General features: G+C 41.0%; 1 protein-coding gene across 3 annotated transcripts in view; it reads right to left on the bottom strand.

Annotated features, from left to right (window-relative positions):
• The window catches only part of plxnb2b (plexin b2b), a 136241-nt gene that overhangs the window by 109043 nt on the left and 14630 nt on the right, over positions 1–12568 (bottom strand). The window lies entirely within an intron of this gene.

The following is a 12568-nucleotide window of genomic DNA, read 5'->3' as shown; positions in this document are numbered from 1 at the left end:
CGAGAAGCTCAGCGGGAAAACAGGGCTCATGCTGCACTAGGCCTGGTATGAGTTCTGAATGAGAAGTTATGTCCTGCACATGGGTTTGAATATTTATGGAAGACAGAGAGCATGCTCAAAGACAGAAAACAAAAGTAAGCAGCTCCATGTACAGGCAGGTCCATATGTGGATATATCTCTAGCGCTCTTGCTAATACCCCAATGTCTTATTTCAGCTGGGGTTGGATTGGGCCCTGTGCCTTTGTGGATGTGGACATTGTCATGCTGATAGACTCCCATAAGAATGGAACCGTTCTGTCAGAATAATGTTAAATAAAAAAGCCACTTATTTTTTCCTGCTGTATGTGGACACCCGACCATCACACCCATATGTACGTCTTCTTTAAACTGATGCCAAAATGTTGGAAGCACACAACTGTATAGAATGTACTCTAACTTCTGTACTTTAACCTTACGATTGCCCTTCACTGGAACATAGAGGCTCAAAACTTTGCTGCACAAATGCCAAATAAAAACTCATTCATTTATTCATTCACTCATCTTCTACCGCTTATCAGAACTACCTCGGGTCACGGGGAGCCTGTGCCTATCTCAGGCGTCATCGGGCATCAAGGCAGGATACACCCTGGACGGAGTGCCAACCCATCGCAGGGACACACACACACTCTCATTCACTCACGCAATCACACACTAGGGACAATTTTCCAGAGATGCCATTCAACCTACCATGCATGTCTTTGGACCGGGGATGAAACCGGAGTACCCGGAGGAAACCCCCGAGGCACAGGGAGAACATGCAAACTCCACACACACAAGGCGGAGGTGGGAATCGAACCCCCAACCCTGGAGGTGTGAGGCTGACGTGCTAACCCCTAAGCCACCGTGCCCCCCCCAAATAAAAACTCCACTTTCTCATATTATATACAGTAATTCCATCTGTACTGAGTTTTGCTAAAACTAAAGTCTAATGTCTAATATGCTATAACATGTACAGTTTAAACTAAGCCATTTGCACGCTGTGAGTTGATACTGTATGTTGCCGCATTTCCTTCTGAAACAGGAAATCTGGCGTGTTTAAGCGCTTGACTGATTTTGAGACACCTACTGTAGGAATTTGACATGGGCTTAGTGGACAAGCTAAATATGGAAAGGCAAAAGGTTTAATGAGAGCCATTTTCAACTGTGGAGGAGTTCTCACCAAAACCTTCACCCACGCCTGTCCAATTTAACGAGGATAACATCCTTGACAATGTGTTGCTGTATGGTTTTGGAGTTTTGGCGTACAGGTATGAGCCGAGGTCGTGCTGATGTTGACGGAGAACCTGTCTGTATGCTAGACTGAAATGATGTCACTGATGAAGAAGTATAAAGACGGAATCACGTTCTTGATCAGTCCGCATCCAAGTCCAAGTTGGTAAAACACACATGAAAAAAAACTTGTCACAAGACTGGTGCAAATTCGGTCCTTTTACAAAAGAATAAACAGCAACCATGTTTCTCACTCAATGGACAGATGAGGCAAATATACACCAATAAAATGTGTTTGCTGCTAACAAGCTGCTACTCTCAAGGTGTGGGACATCCATCCATCCATCCATCCTTCTAGGAGTCCACCCATTCATCCGTCCATACATCAGTCCATCTATTTTCTGTACCACTTATCACACACAGGGCTTTAGGAAACCTTGACCTACCTGGAGTCAGGGTACAAGGTTTGGGGTACCTGGGTACTAACTCATTACAGGACACAATCACACACACTCACACTATGGATGATTTAGAGATGCCAGTCAACCTACAACACATCTGAGGACTAGGGGAGGAAACTGGAGACCTCTGAGAAAACCCTCTGAACTACAGGAACTACAGTATATACGAACTCCAGAGAGAGGAGGTGGGAAACAAACACCCAAACCTCCATGCCCCTGAGGTGGGGCAAATAGCATGTTTTTTTTACAGAGCATTCAATTGCACAAAACATAAGCCTACGTTGTAGAGTCCTCAATTTTAACTATTTTCCCATCAGAGACAAATCCAAAAACTAAAGTGAAAACTTCTCCAAAATGTTTTGCTATGTTTTTTTCTTGATACTTATGCTTTCAAACCGTTTTCCATACAGAGAAAGCTCTGAATCACGCTCTTTGTTGTCAGGGGCACTTGTTTCCACAGGCAGCATGTTAATCTCAGACACTGAAGTGCTCTTGATTTCTATAAAATCAAACAAAATTGAATACATACGGTAACTGTGATTGTGACCCGACCTACTCAGCTCCTCTCATAAACATTAAAAAAAGGTTTTGCTTGAACTTTCAGGAGTGTGAAACCTCTGTATCCTTTACAAACAACATGGCAATTTACTTCCTCAGCTCAGTGTCATGAAAGTAAAATAGAACCATCATATCCACAAACAGATTTTAGACAATAGTGCTAGCATGCTGTATTGTGTAAAGACAGAAACGAGAAAAATACAAGAAACACCTTCAACTTGGCGTTCCAACATGGGAACCTCCGAGTTCAGCAAGTGACATCAAATCAACAATGTAGCAGCTCTTAAAATAAATGTTACTGTATTTAGAAACATTTACATTTAATTAGACCAATCAACATACAGGAATATTCATTGTCAAATCTGTAACTAGGGAAGTTACAAATGATGTCATTTCTTTGTCTTTTCACTACTGAGATCACTGAGCTTAGCATGTGCTTCAGTAACGTAAAAAAAAACCCTGCCGTATATAATATTCTTAATAAAGTGCTAAACCTAATATGGGTTTAACTGACCGTTTTGTTCATGGTCTTAGAAAAAAAAAGTAATCTTGTAAGGAGCTTTTACATTCCACAAGGTTTTAACCTCTTTATTTCCAAGATGCATCCCAAAAGTTCCTGTGATTAATGTTTTCTTACTGATTTACTGATTTTTTTACATTGATTACATCCTTCTAAAGAAAACGTGAACTTGTATTTCCAGATTATATCACTAATAAAGTTTATGATTTTTTTCAGTATTTGAATGGAACACGGTTGGTTAGCTCCAGACCTACGGAGCCTCTGCCGTACAATCCGACGTTCTCACCTGCTCCAGTTCATTAACGGCTTAATAATTAGCTGATCGGTTAGATCTGGTGTGTGGACAGGGCAGGAGTTACCCAGGACTGAAGTCAGCAACTGCTACAAAGGAATATTCAAGGGAAAAAGAGAGATTTAACAGAATCAGGAGTAGTCTTAACCATTAAATCATAAAACTGTTCCGTGAAGACGTCAGCGTCAGATAAAGACAGTGGTCATTGTTTGAAATGCGACCCAGCAGCGATGCCACCAGCAACGACCACCTGCCCATGAGAGATAGTGAGAGCGGCCATAAAGATATGTAGCAAAAAAAACAACACACACCTCAAGCCAAGGTAAACACATCAGTAGAGAGGCCAATAATTGCAGTACGGGTCTCTCTGGGTTGTTAGCGAGCCCAGAAGCAGTAGATAACGGCCGGATCGGTGGCCACTGACACAATGCCGTTATCTTCGCTGCTCAAATTGACCGTCTATCAATTTGGAGCTAGAGGAGCGGCAAAAACGCAGAGAAAGTCGATCATGGCAGCCAAACAGCACAACAACCCAGAGGACATTAGGTCAGGCTTATCAATGAGCGCCAACAAATGAGCATGAAGCAGACTTCGATGATGTGGTGAGCCAAGATGACGAGATGCACTTCCGGATCTCCTACGAGGTCTTTTTTATTATCAGGAAAGTCAAAACCATTGACTCTTTAAAAAGACTTCATAGGAGAGGAGGAGTCACAGGTTGCCATCTGAACCCACAGTAACTGATTCTCTCTTTCGGCTACACATTTGCGTATTCATGTAGATAACAACTGCGCCCCAACCTCCATAGGGTTATGCAAAACATATAAACAGGCACGCGTTCATCTACATCTCATTCTCTCCTGCGTCTCTCCAGCTAATAAGTCACACTTTCTGCATCACGTAGTGTGTGCGTGTGTATTTGTATGCAGTTTCTGGCCCTGAAAACTCACCCAGATTCCTGGGAGAGCCCACAGCCGGGCGATAATGAGAAGGGAGACAAAGAGAGCGTGTCAGGAAGTAGATTCTTTCTGCTGTGCACCATCTGGAAAAGGCGAGGTAGATAAACAAATACACCCGCCGCATCCCTCCCTCACACTCACACACACACACGCATAGGAGTGTGTGCACGCTACTTCTCGGATTTTCATGGATTCTGGCTTATCAATCGTCGACCAGATTCAAAACGAAGAGAAGAGAATACAAACAAGAAGCAGAGTGAGGATGTGGTGGTGAGGGGGAAAAAAAGGAGTATATTTTCACTCAACAACAGCAAGCCTAAAAGGATGAAGACAACATTTTTGATTTTCAATCTAGTCAAGATTTTTTCTCTGATCTCAATAGATATCTACTCACTGAATAAAAACCAGAGGAATATGATCTGATCTGATAAATCTGTCTCCCGAACCTGAAGGATGATGAGGGACCTGGTGAGCAGAGTGTGAGGCCTGTGATCAGGGACACTGAAGCGAGTCTTCACACTGAATACCTGATTTTTATTTATATTGCAGAAATGTCCACAAGGAGAGGGCCTACACCTTTGGGCTTCTAATGTGAACAAGAGTGCAGCTGGAACACGAAATGTGAAGCGAGACAGGCAAACAAAGCTGTCGGAAAGAGAGAGAAAATAATAAGGAGGTTCCCTTAGGTTATGGAAAATAAGTCAAACTTGAATGTCTCCATGTTTCTGCTCCATGTTTTTCACACTCTTACACAAACCTAGGGGAAATCCTGAGCCTCTATAAATGCACTGATGAGAGTTAAGTAAAAGCATAATAAAGGGAAGGCATCAGAGGAAGGTGAAGTGGATGTGGTGTGATTAAGGAGTTTGGTCACTTGTGACTCTCAAACAAGAAGGGTGAGAGCTGGAGAACTGGCCTGTCCATTTCCATGGCATCAGAACCTACCAGCCTGCACGGATTCACAACGACCGACTACGAAGAAATGAAAGTGACCTCGAAATGAATAGAAAAAAGTTTGGAAAATACTCTTGAAGTGAACAGAATCCAGACAGATGGCGAAAAATTGTGACAAACCCTCGAGGTGCATCCCAAATCACACACGATATGCACTATTCTACACTGTTTCTGACACATTTATTCAACCACAAAGAAAAAAAAAAAGTGCGGAAAGGTGGAGCGGTCATGCTTTGCTTCTGTAGTGGAAAGGGGGCGGGGCTACGAGGCAGGAGTGAGACTCCAGTGTACAATACATGTTACAGATGTCATTTAAATCAATAACTAGTTACAGTTACTTCATTCAAAAAGTAACTCAATAACTTTGCTGATAATGAGCATATTTCCACTTTGAGAAACTCGCCTTGCTCTCGCATTGACTCGCCATTACTGCCGCACATACATGAATAAACGGAAACACGCCCACAGTGCGGCGTCTTCGTGTTTACAGTGGTTGGCATCCACCAGTCCTACAATGCGTCGCTGCTGTAAACAGGTTAGACCAGGGGTCGGCAACCTTAAACACTGACAGAGCCATTTGGACCCGTTTCCCACAGAAAAAAAAAAAAACAGGGAGCCACAAAACCCATGTGGCATCTAAAATGAAGATAACACTGCATATATCGTTGTTTACCTTTATGGAAAGTATAGAAAAAACTGTAGTGTGTTGCATTTATGAAATCAATGACCTGCTACCGAGTAAACGAAATTTTATTTCTGAAAGCAAACAAAAATATTTTGAACAGTTTGAACTAACTTTAACAAAAAAGACGCTGGGTTGAAGGTTACCTTCAAATAAAATGCTCAATGTCTAATTGCGTCCTCTTCGTATTCATGACATCAAAATTTTAACGCTTAAGTAAAGTTGGCCGCATATTCACAGATTGGAGATTCCCGAGTCAATAACTCCTGAGCTAAACACTGTTACTACACAAATAACTTTGCAATAACTTTGCAAATAAGCACTTTGCAGACGGTCCCTTGGAATCTGTCTCACGTGTTCGCACATAGAGACTTGTGTATTTTGTCCACCGCGGAGGAAAGCTGATTTTGAGAAAAACAAAATATGACGCATACAAGAGCATCATAATCTTAGAATTTCATTTTTAAAAAACTAACTAACTAAAATAAAATAAATTTAAATTAAATATTTATTTTCCAAATCTACAGGGAGCCGCAGCAGAGGGATGAAAGAGCCACTTGCGTCTCCGGAGCCGCGGGTTGCCGACCTCTGGGTTAGACTGTAAGGCTACACTTCAGTCTAAATGAATTAATTTAAAAAGGTAACGGACAAACGCACCACATGGTAACAGTAACGGAGTAACTTTATTTAAAAAGAGTTACTAGTTACTACGAGTTACTACTAGTATTAGTTACTGTCAATAGTAACTGCGTTACAGTAACGCTTTACTAGTAACGCGTTACTGCCCAACACTGGTGTTACATTATTTGCATGATTCCCATTGACTGGGAAACTCTGCGTGCCAGAAAACCGCCAATGTTAAACTTGAGACAAAACTCTACCCTTTTAACATCCATACACTAGACAGCAGAGGTAAAGATAGCACACTGCAAATGCATAGTGTGTATGAGGTCATTTGGGACGCTACTCTACAGTAGATTCCCAAACCAAATACGTGCAATTGGAATCTTCTGTAAATTCACCATTTACATGTTATGACCTGCTGCCTGCCTGCAGTCACACTTCTATATTAAAACGTCTTTGGGCCGAGGCTTATTAAAAGTTCCATGTCCCTGAGATGGCTAAAACTAATTACAGCACAGCAGGTGTAGCTCGAAGAGAACCAAAACAAGAGCACACACAAACACACACACACACACATACACACACACCACACACAGCACAATGTGAACAAATTATTTTACAATCTATATATTACTGATTAATCCAATAAAATACTGGATTTATTGCTACACAATTTGACAAAACCTGTTGATTTACAGCAGACACTTTTATCAAGAGTGACTTACATTTTTTTTTTATTTTATACACCTTTTTAATTAGGGGTTAAGGGCCTTGCTCAGGGGCCCTGCCACCCTGTAGTGGCAACTTGGTGGACCTGGGATTTGAACCACTGACCTTCCGATCAGTAGTCAAACACCTTAACCACTGAGCTACCGCATACAAATGTTGATGAACATTACAAATTCTGGGATAAAGGGCAATTATGTTTATAAAAAAAGAAATTGTGCGATGACTGTGTGTCACTACATTTGTCAGTCTATGTGAAAGCCTGCGCCTGTGAGTCAGAATGCTCACAGAACAGTCATCACTCATCTTTTTTTTCCCCCGTTTTTTAATTAGCATACAATAGGTTGTTACAAGCCTAACACACACACACACACACACACACACACACACACACAGAGAAACACAAAGAAACAAAAGAATAAAAATCAATACAAATGAGGAATCTGTTGTGTTATATGCTCTTAACGTATTAAGAACACAAATTAGCAGCACATTGAATTTGTATAGTGTTTTTCACTTAGACAAGGTCACAAACAACTTTACAGACGTCTGTTTAGATCCAGAGATGACAACGGCAAAGAAACACTGCCTGAGAATGACATAAGTGACATGAGGAAGACAGCTTAAGAGGAATCAGACTGGAAACCCATTTACATTTCCAGTGTTTAGCACGCACTCTTATGCAGAGAGACTTACATTTTATTACATAAATTACATAACTAAGCAATTGAGGGTTAAGGGCCTTGCTCAGGGGCCCAGCAGTGGCACAGGTTAACCACTAGGCTACCATATCCCCAAGGTGTGAGTCCAGATCAAACATTACAGTGTACAGAATAAAGTTTAACTATACTACATGATAGCTGACTGAATGAGATTGGAACCAAGCACGACTAGCACAAGCCCCCGAACCACCCAACACACACACACACATACAGTACACACGCACACATTTCCCCCCTCCAAGTGGCCCCCGCCCACACAATACACTCCTGGCCTGCACACAAGCTGCACTCGACACTTACTTTATTTTTTTCCAAATCACATGGTCAGCTGTTTGAATCCTGACTGCTACAGTTGGGTCTTAATCTTCAGCTCTGTTGTAATCCTGCATTAACATATACTAACATATATATTATTACTAACATGTTATATATATTAACATATATATAACATTGTACATATTAACAATATAACACCTAATTTATACACAGGAAAAAGGGTTGCTAATAAAACACAGTTCAAAAAGCACAGTGTTTTATTAGAAACCCTTTTTCCTGTCAATTATTGTAAAACACAGTGTTTTTTTTGTTTTGTTTTATTTTTTTTGCAGTGCAGACTTGTGTATTACTCCATGGTCTATCACATCGTTCCAGTGTGTACAAGCTCTACAGAAGAATGACAATAAATTAACACCCACTTGACTTGATTATAAGTTGAAATCGTAAATGTTTCTAAATGGTAAATGTTTCAATCCTCAAACTTTATCCAAATGAGCAACTATACAGGACCATGTGTTATTTTATACTCTGTAAGCTATATGGGCATATGTAAGATATGAGCAAGCTGCCACTGTTGGGCACTTAAGCAAGGCCCTTAACCATTTCTGCTCCAGGTGTGCTGTGTCATGGCTGACCCTGCACTCTGTCCCTGACCTCCAAAAAAGTTGGGATATGCAAAGAAAGAATTTCACTGTGCTATAAAGTATATTAATAATTACAAAATAAAGGCTTATTCGATTCTGTATCACGGTTCTTTTCTATACGCATGTTTTCTGCTGTATGTCGTACATTTTTACAATATTTTATTGTGGGTTTTGTAATTACTGTAACATGTACAGTGTGATATGAGTGCAGGACAATAAATACAGAACATAAGCTGTAATACTGAGTAATAAGAGTTTACATAGAGACTAAATTGTCCATGTGAACAAATATATTTCCCCTGAACAAATAGTATGCAGTTAGAAAATGGCTCTTAAATGGTATAAGTGTCTAGGGTTCTCGATCAATCCTGAGGATAAATAGCTTTTCTAGCCAGTGGCTTACGTCAGTGCTGGCAGGTGTGTTGGATTCGTGTAACTTGGAACAGGCGAATGTTACCCCTCATCCTCCCTGAGCAGAAGCTGTCACGTGATGGCGAAGGTCCTAGATAATGCCTGGCAACTGGGAGAAAATTACAAGGAAAAATGCAGACTGAAGTATGTTGTGCTGCTTGATGTCAGGAACAGCCAGAGTAAATTCACTACAGTCTCTCTAAACTAGTCTTAGTGATGCGATTTGAAAAATGCCTGCATGTTAAAAAGACCACCTGCTCTGGAGAAGAGGTGTATGGAAAAGCCATTTCCGTTACATCTGAAAATGATTTCTATTAAGGTTAAAATCCTTACGCAGCGCTTTGCTGGAAGGCTTTGGGACCATTAGGCCAGCAGCAGGTGCCAGCTGAGGGATCCTGGCTGCAAGTCTGAATTCTCGCCTGTGACGGATGGAGTGTAATCCTGAAGAGACTTACAAATACGGGGAAGTCCATCTGCACTTGGCAGCATGATGAAGACAGCCAGGTAAAGGAACAATCTGGGGGGCTATGAAGGCAATCCAGCAAGTGAGATGATTCATTTATGTCTAAGAAGAGACTCTAAAATGGACACAGCTGCTCAAAACGTTTGGTTTGAAAGCAGGAAACGACAACAACTACGCATCGCTCGAAAAAAAAAACGAATTAGTCAAACCTTAGTCCTTATTCTGATTACTTCAGAAGTTAAAGACTGGACTTATTTTATAATTTTCTAAGATGTTTTATTATGTTGCTCATCCAAAAGACAATTAATTCATTATCATCAGCAGCATCAATCAACATCTGTATGTGATTCACACCTCCAAATGTCATCAAACCTCAGACACAAACACTGAGATGAACACTTCCATGTTCCATGACGTGTAAATTCTATTCTACAGTTAAGACAAAGTAGATTGAATAATGCAGTGAGAGAGTAGAACACTATTAATACCTGAACCCGATCAAAAATGTAGTGTGAAGTATGAAGTCTACTCTACATATTAGGTGGATTTCACATGCACATGTTTGCTGAGGTTCAAATCCGGGTGTTGGTCTGGATTCTCATGATTCTATCAAACCCTGGTGTAATTGCGTTCATCTTACGATACCCCTCACCGCATTCAGGGCTTTTTATTATTAATCTGGTGCTGTTATGTGCACCACTTATGGTACTTGTGTGTTTTGGAAACTAATGATGTCGCCATTGACACACTCAGGTTACTTCTCAATCATGTGCAGACCCGATTCTGAGATGTGTTCACATGCAACCGAACTCACACCACCTCGGGTTCAGTACTGTGGTGCACTCCATGTGTCCGACTCAACGTGACAGCTTTCAAGGTATCGGTTTTACATGCAAACCATGATGTGATCAGGATTTCTTCTAATCAGTATCCTTATTAAGCAAGAGAGCCATTTTGAGACACTCTCTTGTTCAGTCCTGTTTCTGCTTGTTTACTAGGCTTGTTGATGAATTTACACTTGAAGGCACTTGAAAAATGAGTCAATACTGGTTTCCTGCTGCCCACAAACCATTTAACCATTAGGGCTTTAACAATGACTTCTATTAAAAAACCCATCCCAGGCCAGATCTTTTCCTCTAGCATCCTTTTATCTCGCAAGCTCTTGATACATTACTGCCAGGGATAGCGTGTTTTTGAGCTTGAAGTACCTTCAAGCCATATTTAGAAGCGTTCATGTTGATCGACTCACACCGTCCTTCTGACATCTACTTGGAACACGACGCACCACAAAAGCCACGACTCCTCATCACTGACTTTTTTCCTTGCAATCAAACATCCATGCAATGCTCCGTGACCAACAACCACATTAATTGGTTTCCATTCTTTGGTTGCTTCCTGGACTGTGTAAACAGAATAAAAGACACAGACAAAATTTTCAATATGGCTTCGTGTATCAGGAAAGAGCAGCTGTAAATAAATACCATTGGGGCTGTGCAGATTTCGGATCGGGTCACGACGTGGGCTTTATTGAAATATCCTGATATTAAAAGGAGTTGAGTCATCTGGGTTGTGTTTGCGACTGCAGTGTCCATTTTAAAATGGGAACGTTTTTGGTTTGGGAAGAAAGACGAATTTAACGATTCTCATTCATCTTGTGTCTGTTCACGTTAGAGCAGAAATGGTGGCTTACTATTTAGCATGTTCGCCTCACAGATTGGGGGTTTAAGTCCTTCCTCTTCCCTGTGTGTCTGCATGTTTTCCCTGTGCTCCAGAGGTTTCCTCTGGGTATTCTGGTCTCCTCCTCCAGTCCAAAGACATGTGCTGTAGGCTGATTACATCTGGTTGTGTGTGTGTTTTTGTGGCCTTTGATGGACTGGGACCCCATCCAGTGTGTCTCCTGCCTTGTGCTCTGAGACTCCAGGTTCCCAGCAGCCCTGTGCAGGATAAACACTTCAAAAACCAGATGGATGGATGGTTCATGTTAAACGTCAGGCTTGCATGTGAATCAAGAGTTACAGAGAACCAAAACACCCAAGCAGAATTCGATTTTTTCTAGCACTATGTTGCTCTAAATCGAGATTTATTTCATGGTGGATTGACAACAGCTCAAACACACCACTCACCTATTATTAGAAAAATAATACTGTACCAGATAAGAGAAACGTCCCCTGGATCTCGGCAGAATGAGAAAAAAAATCTAATTTGTTCAACTAAATGAAACCAATGATTACTGGCCAGAGACAATAATATGCTCATCATTCATTATTTATTCTGTGTCACATGAATACAGAAGCGAGTGTTCTAACTAATACTCGTTGCTAACTTTGTTAATTCTATCTCTGATTGTCGCTGCAAATGGCTCTCAACAACTGGAGGCACTGATTTGCCCTTTAAAGCAAAATTGTTCAATTTATTCTGTTCCCTTGGGGCCTTGTCAGAGCTAGGAGAAGCAAGAAAAAAAAATAAAATAAAAAACATGCCCTCAATTTTGCCTATAAAAATTTCACTGAAAAGGAACAGTTACAAAAAAAAAACCTACAAAAAAAAACAAACTACACAATAAGTCATTCATCTCCACCACATTTACTTGAAACACTCGTTTTTTTCTTCTTTGTTTTTTGTTTTGCCAGAATGAGGGTGAAAGTGGATGCTGAAACTGTGAACAGTAAACAGACGGAGGAGGAAGAACTTGTGAAAGTTTGCATTTTTATCCTTCCTGCCGTGATAAACAAAGCTTGGAGGCCAGAAGTGACCAAGTAATATTTCAAAGGCACCAAATAAATGCAGAAAGAGTTTCAATACAAAGTGCAGACTGGAGTCAGCTACTGGCAAATGCACAAAGACACTTCTCTCGTCCTGCACTCTCCTTTCTCATCCGTGCCTATGTGCGTCTGTCTATGTGCTTAATATAGGGGAGTTAAAAAAAGAAAGAAACAAACAAAGGGAGGCAGAGAGAGAGAGGGAGAGAGAGAGAGAGAGAGAGGGAGAGAGAGAGGGATTCTGCTACCACAGATAGTGCAGTTATCAA

This window comes from Tachysurus vachellii, chromosome 14, assembly GCF_030014155.1.
Source record: "Tachysurus vachellii isolate PV-2020 chromosome 14, HZAU_Pvac_v1, whole genome shotgun sequence".
In the NCBI taxonomy this organism is placed as follows: domain Eukaryota; kingdom Metazoa; phylum Chordata; class Actinopteri; order Siluriformes; family Bagridae; genus Tachysurus; species Tachysurus vachellii.
This window is presented reverse-complemented; position numbering and strand designations above follow the sequence as displayed.